The following is a 23,705-nucleotide window of genomic DNA, read 5'->3' on the forward strand; positions in this document are numbered from 1 at the left end:
GAGGAATTAAGAGATTAAAAACTCTTGTTCTATGTAGAGTGTAATATTTTTTAGGACAGAATCCTTGGGTCTTCTTTTGGCTGGTATGCTTTTCCAATTCTAGTTTGGGGGTTCTACCTTCCCATCACCTCTCCAGGGCCCAAGCATGGACAGTTAAGGCTAGCCTTTGGGTGGGAGGGGGGTGCTGTTTTCCTTTGCGTCTAATTCCTGGCTCCTCAATTTATATTTCTTCTTTATGCCTCAGTTCATCAGAGCTGTTGGGCCACAAGAGCCTGCATTATAAGCAAGGAACCAAGGAGTCCCGGTTTTAGGGTTAGGAAGGGCCGACAGCAAACGGCCTATGTGCAGCCCCTGTCGTGAGGCCTAGGGAGACGTCAAGAACTGATCCCAGTCCGGTCACCACTGACCCTCAACAGAGGTTTCCAGGCAATTATTACTATCATGTTGGTCCATTGACACAAACCTCTCTGATACCCCTTGTTTAGGGCTTAGGCCAACAAGCAAAAAAGAGCTCTTGCTCCAAGCCTGGGTGTAGCCCAGAGCTCAGGGGCCAGGATTTTTACTGGACCCTATGGGGGCTAAAGTCTGTAATGATAATAATAATAATAAACAGCATGTCCTCTCTGTACAGGTCTTTTGGGAACTTGCAGTTGTAGTGGGTGACAGCTGGCCAAGAACTGGGGACTTGCTGGCCATCTCTATTTTTGTTTCTATTAGTGACATTACGAACGCTTCATTTGCTGAGGCAACGGGACACCAGACCAAATTGGTGAGAGGCAGATCCAGCTCAGTGAACCCACCAGGTGAACCCTGAGACAAAACTGTGCTGTGGAGAGAGCTGGCTGCAGGAGTTCTCACCTGCCGTTACAGCAGACCTTCTACGCTTTGGATGCCCCGTCCCCACCAGGTAGACAGTAATATTTCGTCGTGTTCTGGCTGCCAGTTCTCTCCCGTCTGGTATCCCACAAACCCAATAAACTCCTCATTTCCTCGATCGTTAGTTCTCTTTGTAGCCTCTGGTTTCAATGAAGCTCTACAAACACGACCTCAAGCTCTTTGGTTTCAGGACTTATTTACACTCTTAAAAATTATTGAGGATCTTTCAGAACTTTTGTTACTGTGGGTCTTATTTAGCAATGTGTACTGTACTAGAAATTAAACCTGAGAAATATAAAAACACTTAGTTATAAATCCATTTAAAAGGAGTAAGAGTAAACCCATTATACGTTAACATAATCTTTTTATGAAAAATGTTTTCCAAAACAAAAAGATATGTAGTGAGAGGACTGATATTGTTTTATGTTTTTGAAAATCTCTTTAATTTCTGACTTAGAAGACACCTGGCATTTCATATCTGCTTCTGTATTGCATCTGTCACACTGTGCTGTTTTGACTGAAGGGTTTGAAGAAAAGCTGGCCTCATCCGAATACGTGTTCAGAAAAGGGAAGAGAATGTTAATAGCCTATTGGATAATTGTGAATATTCTTCCTTGAAACTTCATCAAAACTCAGGAAGTGGTGGCTTCTTAAAGTGTACTGCGATGTTGAATCTGAAGCCATAATAAAATGACATTTTTTATTTGATCATATTAAAATCCATTTATTTATTTTGCACTTTGAATGGATTTTGTACCCAAACATGATTTTGCAATAGTGTACATTAGTTATTTGGAAAATATTGGTTCCTTGAGTTATGCAGTTTTTTCAAATTGACCAATTTTATTACGCAATATTAAAAATCACATTCATTAATGTTGCCACTTATCAAAAAGTCTTCAGATCTTGGGAAGCTGTCAAATTCATATTGGTAGATGCAAGTGTTTCAAAATTCTAATTTTTGCTTGAAAGCTCATTCTTTATCATTGGGACAAATACTGTCAGTTATTTTCCTTAAAGTAACAGATTTTACTTTATTCATTGTTGAGAAAATGTCTGCCAAATACCTAAGTCTGCATAACTATAGTTTGTCTGTCAGTTGTTTCTTAAGTAAAAATAGTGTTCCCTGAGAAAAGTAAGTGCCTAGGGCAGCGTGGAACAGCTTAGAACATTTCCCCCAGTCCAACAGAGTATTTTGGGATGTCACAGAAGTGCTTCCGATGTGTATTTCTATTGGGCTATTGAGACTTTTAAGAAGGCATATGCTCAAGGATAAAGAGGTAATAAAATGAGTAAATTTAGTGCTTCATCAAGGACATTTTTAAGTAAAATTGGCATTTGCTTTCTTTTTCCTTTTCTATTTAGACTATATGTGGCTGTGAAGAATACAAATATAGTTGTGCAATGCAGAACAACATTTTGGTCAATGATGGACTGCATATACGACCGTGGTTCCATAAGATTATAATACCGCATTTTTACTGTACCTTTTCTATGTTTGGATATGGTTATATACACAAATATTTACCACTGAGCTACAATTGCCTACAGTATTCAGTGCAGTGACATGCTGTAAGGTTTGTAGCTCAGGAGCAATTGGCTGTACCGGATAGCTTGGGTGTGTAGTAGGTTATACCATCTAAGTTTGACGGCATTTCTTCCTGAGAGATAAGAGGGGATGAGTTAAGGAGGGTTGAGGGTGGAAGTGGAACCAGCAAAACTGAAAATGACTCTTGTCTAAGGGAAGTAGGAGGTGAAGTCCTCTGTTCAGAGCAGGGGAGGTGAAGGGGGCCTGGGGGCTTGTGGAGCACGAGGAAGATTTAGAACAGCTGCTGTGGTCAGGGGTAGAGAGAGCCAACACAGGTGGGTCAAAAGACAGTGAGATGGTTTGAAATATGTCCCCCCCAGAAGGATATGTTGACATCCTAACCCCCAGTCCCTCAGAATATGACCTTATTTGGAAATAGGGTCATTGGAGATATAATTAGTTAAGATTAGGTCATATGGGAGTGGGGTGGGACCCTAATCCAAGATGCCTGGTACCTTTATAAGAATACAGCCCTATGAAGACCCAAACCCAGGGAGAGCACCAGGTGAAGACAGAGGAGGGGAGTGAGGCATCTGCAAGCCAAGGAATGCTAGATATTGCCAGCAACCCACCAGAGGCCAGCAAGAGGCAAGAAGGGAATCTTCTACAGGATTCAGAGGCAGCACGGTGCTGCTGATACCTTGATCTTGGTTTCCAGCCTCCAGAATTATGAGATGATACACTTCTGTTGTTTTAAGCCACTCAGTTTGTGGTACTTTGTTACAATAGCCCTAAGACAAAAATACAGGCAGTTATACAGCACCAACGAACTCACTCAACCTGGAAAAGATACAGTTTTAATAGAGCCAGCTAAGACAATTATGCCATTTTCCCCCGGGGAGAGCAGGAAGTGGATATTTAGGTCGTTCCAGGGTGATGTGAGCAAGACGGGTGGGCGTGTGTACGTGTGTGTAAGTGTGTGTGTAGGAGGAGAGAGTGGAACAAGGAAGGAGGAAGGAGTAACTCGCAAGGGTGAAAGGGCTGGCAAGTAGGAAACTGGGATGACTGGCCCCGGGAGGACGCGAGGGAAGGAAGGGAAGCGGAGAGTCACGTCAGGCTGACAGAATGGGGAGACGTGTGCATTTGAGGTTCCCGATTAGCATACTCTGAAGAGTATGCTCAGTAGGTGTGACACTGTGGGAGAAGGAGAATATTGTGGACCCAGAAGAGAATTTGCTAAATTTAAGGTTTCAGAAGTTTTTCAGTATTAGATTCCCTACGGTCCAACATAAGGCACATGAAGGGGTTCATGTATGTATGCCAAGGTAAAGATGGGAGTGGAGGCCAAAGAATAGCGAGGAGAGCATCGACAGTCACTGCCAACGCAGGGCGAGGGCAGGAAACAGAGTCGAGGGGACCACCGTGAGGCGGGTGATGGGCTGCGGGAGAAACAGGAAGAAGAGACCTGGAACGCCAGGGGGGACGGGGAACAGAGATGGGGACAACAGAGTTCACCTGGAGGGCAGGTTGTGGAGGAGGTCATTTATGAAAAGCAATGGAACAACAGTCTGGAAGCACCAGGGGAGGTCAGGGAGTGCCAAGCCTCGCAGCAGCGGGGACTTGAGCAGGGACTGGAGAGAGGTCCCAGCCCTGAGATCGCTAGGGAGTGAGCAATGCCGGGAGCAATGCAGGGCTCATAGGGACAGGGAGTGGAATGATTATTCTAGAACACAGTTGTGCTCTGAGAAAAGTCAACACGGGGCTCTAGAAAGGAAAGTGGGAGAGGTTGGAGGAGGGGTTGGCAGGAGAGGACGGGACAGGGGTGGAGAGTGGGGCAGGAGGAGGAGACGAACACGGGAGGATCTGGATAAATGGAGGACGTCAGAGCAGCCCCCACCCTCAGCAGGGCAGAAAAGATGGATGTGACAAAGGGATCAGGAAGGTGGGACGGATTCGGCCAAGGGCCACCTGGTGGGATGGGGCTGAGGCCACATGGGTCTGGGGGCACTTGGGGTCCAAGAGGTAATTTGATATTTTTTACCCTCTTCAATTTTTATGAGCTGCGTCTTTCACAGAGCAAGAACGACCAGGTATACGTAAAGACGCTCTAGGGAGTGCGGCTGGCAATCTGTACATGTCTGCTCACCAAATAACAGACCCAAGCCCAGCCCAGGCCGTGTTGGAAATAAAGTCATTCTATGGTGTCAAATATGAACACTTTGGGATTTTAAAGTTTCTACCTTTAGAGGTATTTGATTTTTCTTGAGTGGTTTGAAGAGTGTGGAGACAGGTGTTTATTGCCGTCTTGGAGACAGGCTCACTGAGGTTTTTCTTCAATCTTATTTCACCTCTGCTATATTTATTTATTTATTTTTTGTGCCCCGCATTTAACAGAACGACTCCACCATGGCGTATAAAGGTATGTTAGAACAAAATGAAATAAAGGAAGTGGAAATTGAGTAGAGAAAAAGGGGGAAGCAAGGATAGAAACATAAATTAGAGCCAAGGCAGAGGTCTGTTCAGAAAGGCTGAGAAGCTTCTCATAGCGCTTTGAGCATTTGCCATGGGTGGGCCAACATTTCGCCGTTCATCTTTTCTCAAAACTAACAGTGACACAATTCCCGTGGGCCTTATCTAAAAACTGGGCAGAAGACCCTGTCCAGAGATACTGTGACAGGAAGAGCACCGTCCCCAGTAGCTACAGAACATGAACCAAGCAGCATCAGGCGACCCAGTATCCTTCCCATTCAGCACATAAGCAAGTATTATTTCTACAATCAACAGCCTTAGCAGTGTTCTTAGTGTTTAGGAAGTGCTCAATATATTCTAATTGATGGGCTCATACAAAACCCTTAAGTATATTTTAGAAATTACCATTTCTAAACCAGAGAGGCGGCAGATGAAAAATAACTTCTGATGTATTATCTCATTGAATCTCCAGTAAACCCTTTGTAGGGGAGTTGAAATTACCATCCTTACGTAACACAGGAAGCAACTGAGAGCCAGAGAAGTGAATCAGCTATGTACAAAGTCACACAATCAGCCAGCTAGCAAAACCAAAACTAGTAAGCTCAAGTTATTTATATGACGTAAATGTCATTGATACGTTTAGAGGAGAAGTCCCCAAAACAGAAACAAGACAACCGGCTTTCCTTGCCAGTCTAAAAGAGCAGGGCTGTCCTTGAAGAAAGAGCTGCTGGAGAAGTTCAAGGGCGCCTTTGTCTGCATTGCAAATGATGCCCTGTGCCTGTATGTGTTTTTCAACTTTTACACTTAGGAGTCCTTTGGGTATAAATTATCTTAATAAGACATTCAGCTTCTGTCAAAATCACAAGGCTCTCATCTGTCAGATAATACCTCCTAGAAACTGCCAGAGAATGAAACAATTCATTTTAGTTTATCACCTCTCAATGGATACCGTTGATAAGTCATGTGCAAATCCCATGTTGAAGGATCGTACCGGATGTGATGGGCCTCCTGCAAAAAGGACTGCTACTGTAAACCTTCAGGACTTCTTCTGCCAAGGGAGTGACCAGCCTGCATGTGGGCGTTCTCACATCTGCATTTTACCCTACCAGAGTTTCTTAGGCCAGCCAGGCTGGTATGAAATCATGCTTTGTTCCATCTGTGGTCCTGATGCTACCTAAACAGAAAAATCATATGAAAAGGAAGACTGCAACCCTTCACTAGTCAGAGAAGTGGACAGACCTTGTGTCAATTTGAGAAAAGACGCTGGTAAAGGTACAAAGGCCTTTATCCTTCCTCTCTGAAGTCCTCGTGCGACAGAGATCCAAAATTCAACCCCAACCTCTAAAAGGGGCCACTGTGTCCTAAAACCTCATGGATTCATCACACACTTGTCTCAGAGGAGCACTTTCTGTGGTCTGCTCTCCATTCTATTCTCTCATTCCCAGTAGCGGCTCTCAAGTTCACTGTGGCTGGATAACATTGCTTAGTTCTCTTTAGTTAAGGAGGTGTCCATTTCCCTGATTCTACTGAGCCATCACCTATACATTTAGAACTGGATAAAAGATTCAAGCAAACAAATAAACAACGACAAAACCTCAAATGCCTCCAAAACCAAAAAAAAAAAAAAAAAAATATGCAGGGGCTATAAATCAGAATGACCCTTAAATGGGGATAGCGGAGTGGTGAAGCCAAGTATCGTGGAGCTGAAGTTTTCACAATTTGGGGAGCCCTTTTTAAGCAAAATAATACAAAACTAGGCACAAAAGTGTTTTTTTTTTTTTTAAAGAATGAGAACAAAAAATCATAAGAAATAAACATTGCAAATTTTACAAAAATGTGACCCTGTGAACACGACCATGTGAACGCACTGCTGGGGCTCCACTAAGGTCTTGGAGCCCCACAGCAGAAGCTTCGTTGGCCTTCCAGGATACACGTCTAAGGGAGCGAGAAGTAGACCGAGTCATCGCAAAGTGGTCTGGAGTCCAGGTTTTCAGAACAGCTAAAACAAGGACAGTGTTTGTATCACCCTAATGTATTCTATACTATTACCCTATCTCATTTCTGGTCATCCAAATATGGGGTTTTTCCCACACCAAGCAATTCCCCTTCTCTACAGACACCAGCTGGGCATCCTATGATTTAACTCGATTCTGACTCTATTTACCTGGAGGTAGCGCCAGATCCCAAAAGACTGCCCCACTTCAGACCCCAACTGCAAGTCCAGTTGTGCTGCTGACACGCTGGGGATAACTGGAAGTTCCCATAACCCCCTACTCAGGTTTGCTCATTTGCTAGAATGGCTCACAGAACTCAGGGAAGCACTTACTTACGTTTCTCCATTTATTATAAAGGTTCCAACTCAGTAACAGCCATACGGAAGAGGTGCATGGGGCAAGGTACGTGAGAAGGGGCACCGGGCCTCCACGCCCCCTCTGGGCACGCCACCTGCAGCACATGCATGTGTTCAGCAACCCGGAAGCTCCCTAAACCCTGTCCTTCTGGGTTTTTGTGGATGAACCTGCCCTGGCAGCTGTCCAATGGGGATATTAAGCATCAGCTGAGTGGACCAAGAGAGGAGCCAACGGGTGGCATGGTTTCCACACCTAGCACCTTGATGGTTCTGACTCCCAGAGATAAGGGTGGGCTGAAAGGTCCAAAGTTCTAACCCTCTAATCACATCATTGGTTCCCTTGGTAACAAGCTCCCATTCTGAGGCTACCCAGGGCCCCTAGCTATCTCATTAGCATATAAAAAGATACTTATCCCTTCCGAGATTCCAAGGGTTCTGGGAGCTGTGTGCTAGGAAACAGAGAGGAAGACAAAACTAGATATTTCTTATTATATTCATAATGTTATACTCTTGGCTGAGGAGGGTCATTTCCCTAAGAGGTTTAATCACCAGAATGAGAGCCAAGAAACTTGAAGCCTCAAAGTTTTGGTCAATGCATTATATTATAGATGGCTGAGTCTGTCCCTTCCTTCCTGGAGTACCCAGGGTGGAGGACTGAGCGAGTAAGGGCACTGATTGGAACCTGCCCTGGCAGCTGTCCAATAGGGATCACAAGCATCAGCTGAGTGGACCAGCAGAGGAGCCAACAGGTGGCACAGTTTGCATGCCTAGCACCTTGCTGGTCCTGACTCCGTGCAGTGACTGCCCAGCTTTTGGGTGAGTGAGACCCTCCCATCACCCCAACCCAGGGCTTATTCTGGTGGGTCAGCCTGCCCCAGCCCAGACTGTGCAAGGAGTATGGCGCCTGGCTGTGCCAAGCAGGACACCATTCCTGGATGCCTGCAGGCTTCCTGCCTGCCCCAGAAAGCTTGCCGGCATCCATGTGAGCCCCCCAGGGGGTCTCTGAAAACATAGGGAGTAGCAGGGAGGGACTCTGCCACATGTACCCCGGGTGGGCAGGAAGGTGGACCAGGCAAATTTAAGACCTCTGAGAAAGTATGAATAGTTATGAACCCAGATCTCTGTTATGTGCCACAAAATTGGACTTCTCTGCAGGGTAATAAATAGTTTTTATGCAAAGGAGGGACCTGACAGTCCTTTTATAGCTGCCACATTTCAGTTTGTAACATCAATGGCTGCCTTGGCTCAGGGCATTTCCTCAGGGCTAATGACAGCTTCATCCTTCTCCGGCCCATCAACTCCTCTTCTCTGATCATTAATCTGCAAGAACGTCTGTGGCTGTCATCAGCCCTGATTAGATACAGGCTCTAATTGTGCATGTGTAATTGATGAAACGCACAACCTCTTTTACAGTGCTTATCCAATCTCATAAGAGGACAGGAACTGCATTTTAAATTCACTTAAATATTGATTTATCTATTAGGTATAAGTGAGAAGAGGCAGTAGAAAGTCATGTTAGTAGCAGACTCTAGAGCTACACTACCTAGTTCAAATTCTGGCCACAGCTGTGCAATCTTGAGCAATGTACTTACCCACTGATGCCTCAGCTTCCTTATCTATACAATGGGGATAATAACAGTATCTGCCTCCTAGGGGTGTCTCGAGCATTGAGTAAATTAGTATATTTAAGTCACTTAAAAAGGTGCTGAGCACAGTTAGTGTCTATAAACTGTTATTACTGATCCCAGATTGGAGGATAAACAACACTTTTGTTTACATGTTTTATTTGGCTATATTTGAGCTAATTTGGCACATTAGCTCTAACTGTACAAATCTCCCTATCTCCAGATACAAGAATACTATACCTATGTATAAATCTATCTGTATTTATATCTACACTTGTACCTGTATATAATCCTTAAAGATTATAAAGAGCAATTATAGGAATGCCAGCATAATATCTCACATAAAATTAACTCTAATTATACTAACTTGATTTTATTGATGTTATTATCTACTTAATATGTAGAGCCCAAATAACCACAAGATTTCTTTCTTGTCTTCAAAGGTTTAAACGTATCCTTTGCAAAACAACACGGTGAATTAAATAATTCTAAGGAGGAAATCGACTGGGTAATTGCCTTCAATCTTTCCCTTTGGGGATCTTGCACCATTAGCAGGGGCTGTGGCTCAGAGAGGCAGCGAGCAAAGGAGAAAGATGCCAACCACCATCGAAAATATCTGATGCTCACATACAGATTAGTTAAGCCCCTCCTACCAGAGTCTGTAACCTGCACAGGCCCTTTGGCTCTCTCTGCAATAGGAATTAGCCAGCAGGGAACCAGAGTCACAGGCGAGGCTATTTATTGGGGCTGTGTTCTAACATAACAGAGACAGCACAAGGGAAAAACGCTCAGGCCGGCACTCTGATGGGAGTCTGGGGAGAATTTTAACGCATTGACTGCCACACTAGAAAAAAATTTTTTCTCCTTGGGGCCACAGTGTTTTTTTATTCAAAAACAAAATGATCCTTTCTAATTTAATGAAAAATTTGTTATTTTTTATTCTTTTCTGTGTGTGAGTTATATGCAACTTGAGTTGTATGCCAAAATATAGTTCTCGCGGCTCCCAAGGTGAAGAGCCATGAGTTACATATGCCTCATGAGGCCCCGGGCTCAAAACTAGCATGAGTTAAATACAACTCACATGGCAGTTAATGTGCTAAAGAGGCTTAGAGGGGGAAAGGGTGGTGTGTAACCATGTAAAGGTGGAGATATTTTGCACCTGTGTGGTTTTATTAATATTTCATGCTTTTTCATGTGGATATCTCATTAGCATGTTAAATCTCTACCCTTCGGCATGACTTTTAGCATTAAAATGAGATTATAATCAGGGAAAAGTCAGGGTAAGGTCAGTGTGGGGTCTTCTTTGGCTTGAAGCAGTTATATGTGGATAGGTCTGGTTTCTCTGTAGCCAGGTTCCTTATGGGCTAGTGTCAGCATCTTGCTTTAGTGGTCTCAGAAAACATTACTCAAGAGACACATGGTTTGGTCCCCTCCTCATATGGGTATGGGCAGAATTCCAGTGGCTGGGAGGTCATTGGTTTATGTTCTTCTACAGTTAATTAGGCTGGGTCGTGCTGCTCCATGCCTTCTCCCTTGGTCAGAAGTGAGGCCCAAGTCCTGTCCTTATACTATCTCAAGTCCCTTCCTCTCCCTTCAACACACTGCAGCTATCTTTTAGACGAACTCATCTCCAGGACTCTGTGCCAAGTATTCAACTGTTTTGCTCTGAGATATCCAATAGGTGCCTTAAAACTTAATGGCCCTAAAGCCAATTTTTTTGCTAGGGCATCTAAATCTTGCACTCATTAACTGGACTGCAAGAGCTTTGAGGGCAGGAATGGTGTCATTTTTGTCTTTTTGTTCTTTGCTTATGTATTGATTGTTGAGTGCCAACTGTATACCATGCAGGATGCCTGCACTATGGAAAGGGCTCCCTTGGTAATGAAATGAACAAGGCAATGTGGAAAGAACAGTCTACCTTCCCACACACTTCCCTTTGGTGAATCTGTTCTTCTCCTCAAAGCTATCCTTCAATCAAATCAACAAATACATACTGAACAAATGGATTATGATTCTCCATACCATAATGTGATAGGGAAGCCAAAATCAAATTTTACATATTTCTTTCCTGAAATCTTTCTTGACCCCTCCCCTACCACATACCCTTCCTCCAACCAGGTTCAATTTCCACTTCCTTGGAGTACTTAAAATATTCTGAATCTCTTTTCAGAATAATGTGCCATCACAGAGGAATGTGTGTGTGTGTGTGTGTGTGTGTGTGTGTGTATTGGGGGGAGGTATCAAAAAGACTTCAGGGAAGAAACGGTCTGTAAGAGACAGAGAGAATTCGGATGCGTGGAAATGCGAGGCAGTGGGAGACTACAGAGGAAGCTTTTGCCCCCAGCAGGAGAGCAGCACTATCAAAGGATTTTTATATTCATATTAATCTGATATCATCTCTAACAAAGGTATTTTGGGGAGTTGAGGAAGAAGAGGATAAAAATAGTAGTTGGTCCTAAGCCATATTTCCCTCGGAATGGCCTTGTTGCACAATAACATCTGTTATTAAATATGTACAGAATCGTAAGAAATGCAAAATAAATGAGATTGGAGATTTTGTTATTCTAACCGTCAGCACTTACATGTTTCTTACAACATTGATTTTCATAGCAAGATGCTTCACTGAATACATTTCCTTTGAATTCTCAAGCATGGGTCATAAGCCAGCAGACACAGACAGGGAAAACTGCTCACCAGCTTGGAGACTAATTTAGGAAATTACTCCTTTCCAGAATGCTACACAGTGTTGTCATGAAAAGAGGCAGAAAATGTACTCCTAAAAACAAGTAGTTCTAGCTTCTCAAGATTGAGGGGAAGCCTATGTTTTAATATCAGGCTGTTAATAATGGATGAGGATGTTTTTAGTAAGTTTAATGTTAAATTAAAAGGCTAAATCCTAAACATGTTCCATATCACGTCCTTCTGAAGATAGGCAATTTAAAATTTAATCTATTCATTTTGCCATTTGGCATATGATCAAAGTAAGCTTTTCAAAGGCAGCATGGTAGCCTTTAACTTATTTTCCTCATGAAATTGAAATTGCATTTGCATTCTTTTAAGATGCAGATATGAGCAACTTCTTATGATTCAATCATTAAATCCAAAAAGAAAGTGCACAGTGTCATGCTCCTCATAGTCTCCTATTGTCCTTTTTCCTTCTTCCATTTCAACTTTTCTCTGTGATTTAGGGTCTGTTTTCTCTGTTCTTTCTATAATGGCACAAAGAAAGAATTCTCATTGATGATAAAACCTTACATAAAATTAAATCTCTCATGTTCAAATCCTTTGAGCTTTGAAATGAAAACAATCGTTTCAACCCATGACAAATGCAGGACACAAGAGACCTAAAAGAAGGTCTTTCCAAATTGAAACACAACAGTTAACACCTATCATGGGTGAAGTGGATTTACCAAAAACAAAACTGACTCTACAGCCGTTGCTAACCCTGAGCAGAATTTTAGATTGCAATTTTGCACAGTCGCTGAATTTTGACTTGGGCATTTATGAGATAATAAGTGCTGCAGGTAGGACTAATGATGGCTAAGGTGCAGTGCTTTCTATGTGCCAAGCCCTCCCCAGGCCCTTACATATGCTAACTGATTTCATTCTCACAATGGGAGGCAGAGGAAGAACCAGGTTGGAAGAGATTAAACAATTTGCCTAAACTGGTCAGCTAGAGGGTGACACAATGCAGATTCCCAATTCCCCCACCCCCACCCTCAGAGTCATCTATGGCAGAGGAAAACTGGGTAAGTATGGCTTCATCCCTTTTGGTACATCTCACCCATTGGGATGGACACATTGTTTGTCTTCAGTTTTGCTCATGCACATCTCCTAGACCAGCAGCAGTGTGAAGAACTCTTGTATAATCCTAGGAGAAATGGTCAAAAACCAAAAAGGAGCTGCTTCTGTCAAAAGGATGAGAGCTTCCCATAGGCAGCTCAGACTGGAAGCACCTGCAAATTACGCCATATTGATGAAACTACATGTGTGTGTGTGTGTGTGTGTGTGTGTTGCACAAAAAAGTTCAGGATTGTTGAACGTTTAAGTGTCATTTAGGGCCAAGACCATTGCCAGCCAAGCAAGATGATTTAACTGAGAATTTCCTTTTCTACATGTGGTAGAAATAAAAGTTTGGGAGAGGTAGGGAAGGTGGGTGAAGCCAGTAACTTATAGTCAGTGTCAACTATCATCAGGATGACTATAATGTATTGTCTGAGCTAGGACACTTGGAAGAGGAGAGTGTTATTAACTATGCTGTGACCTCAGGAAACACTCGATATGTGGTCAGCGATTGGATGGTCCCCAGAATCAGTGATTCCAAAACCATGTTCCTCCGCCCACTGGAGAGACAGGAAGGTCCTGTTGGTGGTTAGAATCTGTTCAAACGTGCACGCCTTCTCTGCAGTTCTCAGCAGCAAATCACACACATTCCACAGATGTGCTTTCTACTAAGAGCTACTTATTAGTAATCTAATTGTTAGGTTGGCTTAGGGTGGAAACCCAAAAAGTATGTACAGGACATAATGCGGTTAATGGAAAACTTAGACAGTGATCATAAAGCCTGTGGAACAAAAGCTGCAGGAGTCTGGAGAGTCCAGAGGTTGTAAATCTAACTCCAACCACAGACAGCTGCAGCGATGCTGGCATTCCTATCCCTCCTGATAAGGATGAAGATACCCCTCTCCCATATCTCTGCAGGTGTTGGTCACCCCCCCCTGGAAAAACCCTCTATAAAACCCAAGGCTTTCCCCTTTCTCTTGGTGGATGCTTTTTTTGGCCTCCACCCATCTGCACCCAGATGCTCAAATAAATGGCATTTTCCTATACCTGAGGCTTCAGGTGTCTCCTTCTTGGCTCTGGACCTAATACTAATAAGAGTTATAAAATGAATTTTTAGGGGTGACTAAAATTCATAAATGAGTTTATAAAAAGATTCAAGTTACACATTAAACTAAACTATCTAGCTGTTGCTGTGCAACTCTGTGTACCACTATGCATGAGCACACAGAGAGTTGGAATTCCCGCACCTCTTAGAAATAATAATAATCACTGACATTCACCGAGACCTCCCTGCATGCAGACACTGTTCCAAGGGCTTTACATCCTTACCGTCCAACCTACGGACCACAGACACAGATACAGACACACAGACACAGCAGCCACATCCTCTGGAAGCTTATCAAATAAGCACTACCTCAGGTCCCCAGCCCTTAGAGTTGCTGATTCAGAATCTGCATTTCAACAAGATCCCCAGAAAATCAGCATTCCATTTAAGTTTGAAAAGTACCACCTTAGAAGACATGGTGGATCATTTGAGACTTAAGCTCTTTCTGACTGAGTGAATACACTGACTTATATAATTGTGCTATTGAGAATTACTAGTCCTGTCCTTGGGCGATAGTGGTTTTCAGTTCTTCATTAATTAATAATTCGTAGAATTATGGTGAGTAATTGCTGCTGTTGATTGCTTTGTTCTTACAATCACTACATTATTTTTACTTTGATCATTATATTGCTCTTTGCAAGTTCTTTGTTTTCAGTGGATTCTTTTCCCACTACAAAGAGGGAACCCTTTGGGAGGTGGGGCACTGTGATGGAAGCTCCCATGAGCAAATGAAGAAGAAGACATGAAGAAATATTCAAATGGTCCAAGTTTTGGCCTGAGCTGCTCAATACTGTGAACCACAATCTGCCTATGAGTATCCCCAGGACAATTTATTTCTTCTTAGTGTTGTACAGTCATGGTATATTGGAGACCAAGCAGTACATACATCAGAACGATACCATCCTCAGGCTTGCAGCATGAATAGAAACATCAGACTTCCTTATCTCACTCAGTGTTAACTACATTTTACCAAAGGTTCCCAGCGATCAAGCTTTCTTTCTACCATGGCTTTAACTTCTGTTCTTAGAAGGGAGGTGACTGATTTCAACCCCTTTGCTTGAAAGTTGAAAGATGAAAAGCACAGAGCAGGCGGTGACAAGCCCAGGTCCCCAACATTAGTCGGAGACAGAACTGCACTAGAATTTGGGCCTTGAATGTACAGGCGCACAAAACCCAAAGACATTACAGCAACTTCTAAAATCAAGAATCTTTCCTGAGACATTTTGACCTGGTGAATGATGCAAGGCTTTGAATAATCCAAAACAAACAAACAAAAACCAGGAATTGGTTCCATAAGTTTATTCCAGATTCAGTAGTTACTTCTGCTGTAAATGTATAAGGTCTTTCCTTTTTTGGTGGAGTGGGGGTTCTGAGTTTGGATTTTGCAAGTTTTAAGTGGAGGTTTCAAGATGTTATGAATAAGTCCCACATTCACTCTATCTAGGTCCCCCTAGGTAAGCATCTTTCATTGCAGCATTTTTCGTTTGAGTTTAAAGGTGCCTAATCCTTAAAAATATGTTTGAATATTTACCTGTCTGGCTTTATGCCTTTATAGACCTTTGCTATGTTTTTCTCAAGGAATGGCAACCAGAGCTGTGTTATTATTTATTTTGGGAGCTGGTGTTCTACAGTGTCGGACAGGACTAGCTCGTGCTCACACTATTTTTCCCAGAGCTCTTCCTGCTGGTACCAACATCAAGCCGACTTTTCTGCCACCAGAGCCACTGGGCCAATAGACTTTCAAACATTTGTTTTTCCTTACATGAAGGATGAGGGCATAGAAATCACAATTTCTCTGCTCTCTCTGTCTCATCCATGAAAACATATTTTGTGTACTATTACTACTAATGATGATGACAACATTGACATCAGGGTGTTGTGTAGCACTTCATGGTTTCCACATTGCTTTTACATATGCTACCTACATTCTATGCTGATTATATCATCGATGTTCACAACCCTCTGAGTTACGTAGGGGAAGCATTACTATTACCACTTTTCAGATAAAGAAAATAAGACTTAAGGAGCTTAAATGATTTTCTTTCGCTGAAGTTAATCTCTTCATTCTAGTTGGAATAACTAAAAGTTACTACCGTTGGTCTTTGATCACATGAGAAAAATATCTTGTGCAACATTTAAAAAATGCATGAATTAATATACATAAACATATGTCAATGGGATGATACATATCTCAGGACTATTAAGGTATCTTTTCCCATATATAATGCAGAAGAGATTAATCAACATTGACTTTGCTGAATGGCTGTGTCCATCTATGTCGTGGGTATGTTCTCTAGGAAATGTAGCTGTTGTACTAATCATGATCATCTCCTCTTTAGAGAGCTGTAAGAATGTGGCAAAAGGAAAGAAAAAGAAAATCATAACTTGTGTGCTTCTTTTGTGAACAAGCCTGCACCCTGCATTTGGTTCTTAGGGCAAAGCTGGCCTGTAATTGGCTCTCTGAGAGGCTGGATGCATGAGATGCATGAAAGAGCTGAGGAGAATTTCAGCCAAATGGGACGCAGCACGGAGGTTAACTGTGGATCACACAGCAAGCAAAAAACTGGACTGTGCCTATTTTACCATGTACTTTCCAGCAGCATTTTAGCTGCTTTCCTGCTTGTGATTCAAAGATTAACACAAAGCTTAGTTCAAACAAGAAGGTGTTCAACCTGCAAACCTTTGATAAAGGCATAGTGTTTTAGAGAACTTCTGCTTTTGGAATGCTGTTTCCAGTTGCAGAGGGATGTATTAACTGATGGTTTCTTTCACTGAACCCCATTCTTCTATGCAAATAGCTAAGTGCAGGTCATCTCCTGCCTCAGCTGTGACTCAGAAAACCAAAGGGTCAGATTCTTGGTTTTTGAGTTCAAAAGCTGAGGTCCAGCTGCCAGTATATATAAAAAAAATGTTTGGAGGTATATTTCCAGAGCCAGTTGTTCTCATCAGAGAGAAGATAAAAGTTCTCTAGGCTAGGGAAAGAGAGGGAAGCAATAAACTTACATGCTGATCTGGGTCTCTGAGTGTGGGCTCTGCATCCCACCCCAATCTTGGTCAAACCTCCAAAGGTCAGGTAGAATTCTAGAATCCACCTGAGTTGAGAACTCTGAGACAGACAGCCCCCAGGCCTCACTTCCTGGAGGGGGAGGAGTGGCCAGGAGGGCAGCAAGTCCCCAGAGCCACTCCCATGCCCTATTTTGCACAGGAACAGCTGAGTGGATATGGTTGTGTGGCAGTCCAGTGAGAGAGGCCCCAAGACAGCCTTGGTGGATTTCCCGGAGCTCTAGAGTACAATAAAAGAGCCACCAAGCACTTTTTGAATTCTTCCAAGAGTAGCAAAGATGCAAAGAGAGGAGATCCATGGGAACTGTGGCCAGAACAAGAAAGATAGAGACCTCATGGCCTCTCAATAGGGGATCAGATGGACACATGGGCTCTTCCTGCCAGGAGGCACAGACGCAGATGACTAGGGGCCAGCAGCCTGAGGACACAGCAGTGGATGATTTTTTTTGTTTGTTTTTCTTTTTTGAGACAGAGTCTCACTCTGTTGCCCGGGCTAGAGTGCCGTGGCATCAGCCTAGCTCACAGCAACCTCAAACTCCTGGGCTCAAGCAATCCTCCTGCCTCAGCCTACCTAGTAGCTGGGACTGCAGGCATGTACCACCACGCCTGGCTAATTTTTCTATATATATATTTTAGCTGTCCATATAATTTCTTTCTATTTTTAGTAGAAATGGGGTCTCACTCTTGCTTAGGCTGGTCTCGAACTCCTGAGTGCAAACAATCCTCCTGCCTCGGCCTCCCAGAGTGCTAGGATTACAGGTGTGAGCCACCGCACCCAGCCATCAGTGGATGTTTGATTGGCTAAATTTAAACAAGGCTGCCCTTACTGGGAGCAATAACCATGTCTCAACGCTGTGACAATATACAAGCGTTTTAAATTCAATATCTGCTTGAGAGTGGTCTGAATTGACTGAGAAATCCCTGTACTTACTAAGAGAAAAACCAGAAATAGCTAAGATTATATTTTTACAATCAGCTGTCTAGGGTTTTACAGTAGATATTATTTTTTTGCTGCAAACAATAAACGGCATTATTGCTTTTCTATGCTTGAGTCTACGGCCCATGAAGTCTGTAGCCTCCGTGCCCCACTAAAGCTCCCGATGAGAATGCAATCACAGTGCACAACCATGGGTCAGTTTGTCAAGACTGAACTTGGCTCCACCACCTTTTCCCACACAGAGACTGCTAAGCCACTGAAATGGCACAGAAAATCACTGTTGTTCTTTTAATGGCGTGTCACTAAAAATCCTAGTTTTTTTGTTAGCTTGGCATAAGCATCACCTACCTTGTTTTGCCTGAGGAAGAAAAAGCCATTTTGTTGTCAGAGGCTGGTGATGACAAAGTGCTTGTGGAATGACCACAGAGCTAGGACACGGGCTCTTCTCCACCATTCTTAGAGCCTGGTCAATTTCTCATGCTCCATCCATGCAAATGACACATACAAAATAGTCAGATGGGAATGGAAATATTCCCTAAAATATGGAAGATGTTCCCCAGTTGTAACAACAGTGGAGGAACATCCGCTATGAGGTCATTACCATTTCAGTGAGCTGGTTTCTTCTCCCAAATGAAGAATGTTTGAGAGAAAGAAAATGTAGGGTCAAGGTTTGGTGTATAGAATTCCAGTGGATATCTCAATATATGATACCACAAGAGTTTCCTTGTAGCATCTGCCTTCAGTTATGGGCAGCAGCAGTACCCATCGCAAAGCAGACTTTGCCAAAGCACAACTGCTGGGGAGAGAAACCAGCCCCCACCACGAGAACCGGCAACTGCGTCCAGGAGCATATAAGGTGTGGCCAATAGGTAGGGGCTCTGTGGCCCCGGGATTTGAATGTCTCTCCATCAAAAGAGGCATCCATGAGACCTGTCCATCTAGGTCAGCTGAAGCAAGAAGAATGAGTTTAAACTTTTATTGAGTCATGATCAAACTGTCCTTCTCTCAGATCTTAGGAGTTAAATACAATCTTTCCCATGAAATGCTACTTTGGGGAACACTTTAAACACAAAAGCCTGTCTGTGTTTGAAAGAAGCCATCCCATGCTCTCATAAATAAGGAATTTAAGCTGCAGTCACACTTTTTCAACGCTCAAGCCTGGGAGCTGAAATTGCACTGACAACTCTCTGGACTGTGTTAAATCATCTTTCGGGCTGTGCATCAGCTACACTTTATTTCATCCTGATGGAGGCTTTGCTTCCCAGATGAGGGGAACAGAGCAGCGAGTGTGTGTGTCACTTTGCGAGCTAGACAGGGACAGAGGTGAGCGGCAGCCTCCAACAGATACCTGGTTTGGCTTCCCCTGAGACTAGACGTGAGTTTCATTAAGTCCTTAAGCAGATACCATCAGGGCCCTTTTGTGGAAATGGCGCACAAATGCGCGCTGAGGGTGCAAGGCTCTGCCTGCGAGGGCAAGGAAGAAACACAGCTTTGTTCTATCAGAAAACCAATTTAGAATGGTGGTTAAGGAAAAAAGAAAGACCAGCAAAGCTGTCCTTTTCAACTGACTTTCTGTTCTCAAGTCTTTCACTGTTTCATTTGTAGACCACGTTTGCTTTCCATTCGTACAGCCAGCTCTGCTCCATCCCAAATGGGCTCGGATTTCCACATGGTTCTCTACCCAGATCTGGTTAATTTTCCTATTGTGAAGCCCAGTGACCTGGGTACAATACCACTCTTCGTGTAAATTGTTCTCCCATAGGAGGGGAAATAGCTTTTCCTATAGGTAGATGACTACAGATTTTGTATCCAAACGCAGACATTTTTGAGTCTAAAAGGAAGTGTGGATAATTATGCTAGGAGCACTGGTACCTGCTGGAACTGCCCTGGGCAAATTGGGAGGTGTGGTTGCCTTATCAATGGATCATAAAGAGCAGTGTAAAAATAAGTCACTTTCTCCAAAATAGACAATGGACTTCTGTGCCCATAAACACTCATTTACTTTACTTTTGAAAACTTTCTAGAGAGTAGTTTTTAATTTTCTTCACTTTTTTTGTCTATAAAGAAAGAACAGTCCCTGCACCCTCTTTCTGCACCTAAATATTTTTTATTTATGCCAAAGCGAGGCGCAGATGGGGCAGGTGTGGGGAAGGGAAGTGTTCTGGAGGGTTACATTCAACTGACAATTTAATCTATTTCTTCCTGAGTAGCTACTCCTGCCATCCTCCCACCCTACCTTATGATGGAAGGATTTAGAAAGAGGAGGATGGTAGAGACAAAGGTAGCTAAAAGTAGCTGCAGCACTTCTGGTGACTAGTCTGACTTAGTGAACTTGATTTGACATTTGAGGGTCAAAGAGGGAGGCCATCTGCAGAGGCAACTTAGCTCTATCAGGAGTCCAGTTTAGGGGGATCGCCTAGCTTAGCAGTCACAGTGGATTTTCCCTGGTTATAATATAATCATGATGATGATAAAAAAAAAAATGCCTGGTAACTTTCACTGCACTTCCTGCCCATTCTCTCCATTCCCTCTTCTTTGCACAAAAGATGTCACCTAAGTCATCCTTAAAAGGTGGACGAGTATCTTTGCCCCAAAGGACTCCAGAGACAGGATCCTTCTATCAACCTCTGAAGTATTTTGCTTCAACTTTGTGTTTTGGCATAATTTCAAGATTTACAGAGAAGTTGCAAGAATAGAGTCAAACAGAGAATTCCTACGTACCCTCCACCCAGATTCCCCAAATGCTGGCATCGTATTATCATGCATTTGCTCTATCCTTTCCTCCCTCCCAGCCTTACACACATGCAACTTTATTTCTCAGTCATCTGAGAAAAGTTGCAGATAGAATGCCCTTTTACCTCACAAAGTTTTAAAATATATTTTATTAAAACCAAGGACATTCCCTTATATAACCACTATACAGTTACCCAAATCAGGAAATGGACACTGGTACAATATTATAATCTAAAAACCACTTTCGGTTTTTGCCAATGGTCCCATTAATGTCCTTTATAGTAAAAGAAAGTCCCATATGATATGTGGAACAGTTATCACCTCTCTAGTCTCCTTTAGTTTGGAACATTCCTCAGTCTTTGATATTGATATTTTTGAAGTATACAGGCCAGGTATTTTATAGAATGTCCCTCAGTTTAAATTTGCTTGCTGTTTCCTCATGATTAGATTCAGATAATACATCTCTGGAAAGCTATTGCAGGTATTTGAAAGTTCCCTGTGCTGGTTGCTTATTTTTTAATCAACTCATCCCTAAAGCTGCTGCTTCCTACCAATTCTACTCATTCCACTCATTAATTACTCACCAAACACAGTCACTGACTCTCAACTTTGGCTATGCGTGGAAACTATTAATACCTAGGCCACACCAAGTTAACCAGAATCTCTTGGGTTGAGGCCTGAGCATTGGTATTTTTAAAAGCTTTCCAGGTAATTTTAATGTAAAGCCAGGGATTTTGTTTATCTGTTTTTCCCTTTGAATTAGGTACTAAGTGTTCTCAGTGGAATGTAAGAATTTGCACAGTTAGAAACCTTTCCATTCTACCCATCTTGATTAATAAAAGCCAAAGTCTTGTTTGCTGGCAAGGAGAGCTGTTGGTCCTCACTCTACCCCACACCTGATAGTTTTAATGCTTTATAACCTAATGGACATATGTGGGTACCTTAGCAACCAAGCAACACCAAAAGAATGCCCAATTGTCTCCCTCTTTGGAGATACACAGCAGAGTAGCCTTGTCGTAGAGAGGTTCATTTCAATCTCAGTATGGTTGACATCTGGGGTCAGATAATTCTTTGTTGTGTGCACTGTAGGATGTTTAATGCCAGCCCTGGCCTCTATCCACTAAATGCAAGTAGTGCCCTCTAATCATGACAATAAAAAATGTTCTCAGACACTGTCACTTTACGGTTAGTGAAGAAATTGTGGCACAGAGTGATTCAGTCTTGGCCCAGATCATAGAGCAGGTTAATGGTAGAACTGGGAATGGAACCCGTGCCTTAGTACCCCCAGTGGCATGCTCTTTACCCCACAAGAAGCTTTGAAATATCAAGGACAATTCCAGGGAAGATGAAACTCCTGGCTAGGCTAGCTCTGGACAATGCTGTAATAGTCAGGACTTGGCAGTGTAGGTGAGGTGATTAATCATTTTAAATTGGAGAAGTCAGAACTAATGCAGTTCAAGGGAGTATTTAAAGGCACAGAATCCCTTATGTACTATCCCTGAAAATAATTTTTTAAAAAGGGAACAGAAAAGTATTATGAATACTTTAATCTCTTTAAGCCAAGAACTGGCACACCAGAACATGGCACCTTAACAAGATGTCAACTCTTAACAGTTGAAAGGACTTTGCTGAGGACATAGACAGATGAACATAGTAAAAATGAACACCGCAAGTTAGAAGAACACCAAAAAAAAAAAAAAAAAAAAAAAGCAAAAGTGCACATCAAGGTAAATTAAATTCCTAAGAGCAAATAGCAGGCATCCCCAGGCACCCAATAACCATGCTCTAAAGTAAAGAACTAAGAGGGTTTGCTCTCCCTACAGAGCTGTATTTTAGAGGGGATTCTGTTGGCTCCAATGGAGTCTTGGAGAATTGCTTCTACTGCCAAGTGGCTGTAGCTTCTTATAAAATAATAGGCAAGAGAAGTTCATTCATCATAACCAGTGGGTTGGCTGCCCCTGCCATCCATTCCTTTTCCTCTTCAGTAAGAAGTTGGGTGTTAATTACACTGAGGAACTCTTAGTAAAGTGGTTAGCAAGCTGCAGATGCCTCAGGGAGGTGTGCGAGCACACACGCATGTGCATACATGTGGGGCATGTACATAAGGGGGTGTGTGTAGCTTTTTTATCCAGGAACAGAGCTGTCATCTTTTCCCTAAAATCAGTCATTTTCAAAGGCAGCATTAAAAATATTTACCAATCCATACAGTTCTAGAGCAGACATTGGCCATATCCCGACAGCAGAGGCCCGTGCTGTGCTAGCTGTTACCTCTTTAGTTGCTGGTTGGTTGGGAGGGTCAGGCAGCTGAGGTTTGGGGTGGAGGGAGGGAGGGGGAGGAGGAGCAGAGGAACATTCAGGGACTCCAGGCCGCAGCTATTTAGGAACCTTAGGAGGGAATTAGCTTGGCATTTTAACAGGTATGTGCTGGCCACTAACAGCCCTGGATGTATGTCCATTTTATGGCATCTGCCTTTATTTTATAGGTTTGCAAGGCCAGCTCTCAAGAACAGAGTTTCTCAAACTGTGACCACAGTTGGTCTGTGCGTGAAAATCCCTTGATTTGCATACCAGAAACACAGATTCCCGGAGTTGCCATCTGGGAATGTGTGTTTTAAACTGATAAGAACAGATACTACACATGATCTTAGCCAAAAGGCCGAGAAGCGATGGGAATGTGTGTTTTAAACAAACTTCCCAAGTGATGCTTAAGGAGCTATAGGTTTTGAGTTACTCTTGCAAAAGTGAATTCAAAGGCTAAGAAGCTGCTAGTGGTTCAGAAAGAAGGCATGGCTTTAAAGCAAGTGAAAAGAGAGATCTAAATTATTTAATCAGAGAGAGGGAAAGGCTGGCAGTAATGGAACAGCTTTCAGTTTCAATTAGCATGTAAAAAATGGTTTCCTCTGTGCTCTGAAAGGATCTTGAGGAAGAGAACTGAGCTAAATATTTTTCTCTTATTTTATTATTTTTCTGTTCATTCTTATTAGTTATTCTAATTTATTTATAAGCAGGGATATCTCATGTTGAATGGTCACTGCAAAGGCGTTATTCCAAAGATGTTACAAGGCATCATCTTTCTGATTTTGTTAATAGACTCATAAGGTAAATATTGCCCCCATTTTATAGACAAGGAGACTAAGGCTCAGAGAGGTTAAGTAATTTCTTTGCCCAAGGTCACATAGTTAAAAAGGAGCAGCTTTTCTCCAGCACCTGCACCATTAACCACTGTGCTGATCTGC

General features: G+C 42.8%; 1 protein-coding gene and 1 pseudogene across 2 annotated transcripts in view; both read right to left on the reverse strand.

The window, feature by feature from the left end:
* Positions 1-23,705, reverse strand: part of RCAN2 (regulator of calcineurin 2) — a 250,579-nt gene that overhangs the window by 26,531 nt on the left and 200,343 nt on the right. The gene's annotated exons all lie outside the window — the stretch shown is intronic.
* On the reverse strand, positions 23,001-23,137 carry LOC138396075 (U2 spliceosomal RNA; annotated as a pseudogene).

The sequence above is a fragment of the Eulemur rufifrons genome, chromosome 15 (genome assembly GCF_041146395.1).
Source record: "Eulemur rufifrons isolate Redbay chromosome 15, OSU_ERuf_1, whole genome shotgun sequence".
NCBI lineage: Eukaryota > Metazoa > Chordata > Mammalia > Primates > Lemuridae > Eulemur > Eulemur rufifrons.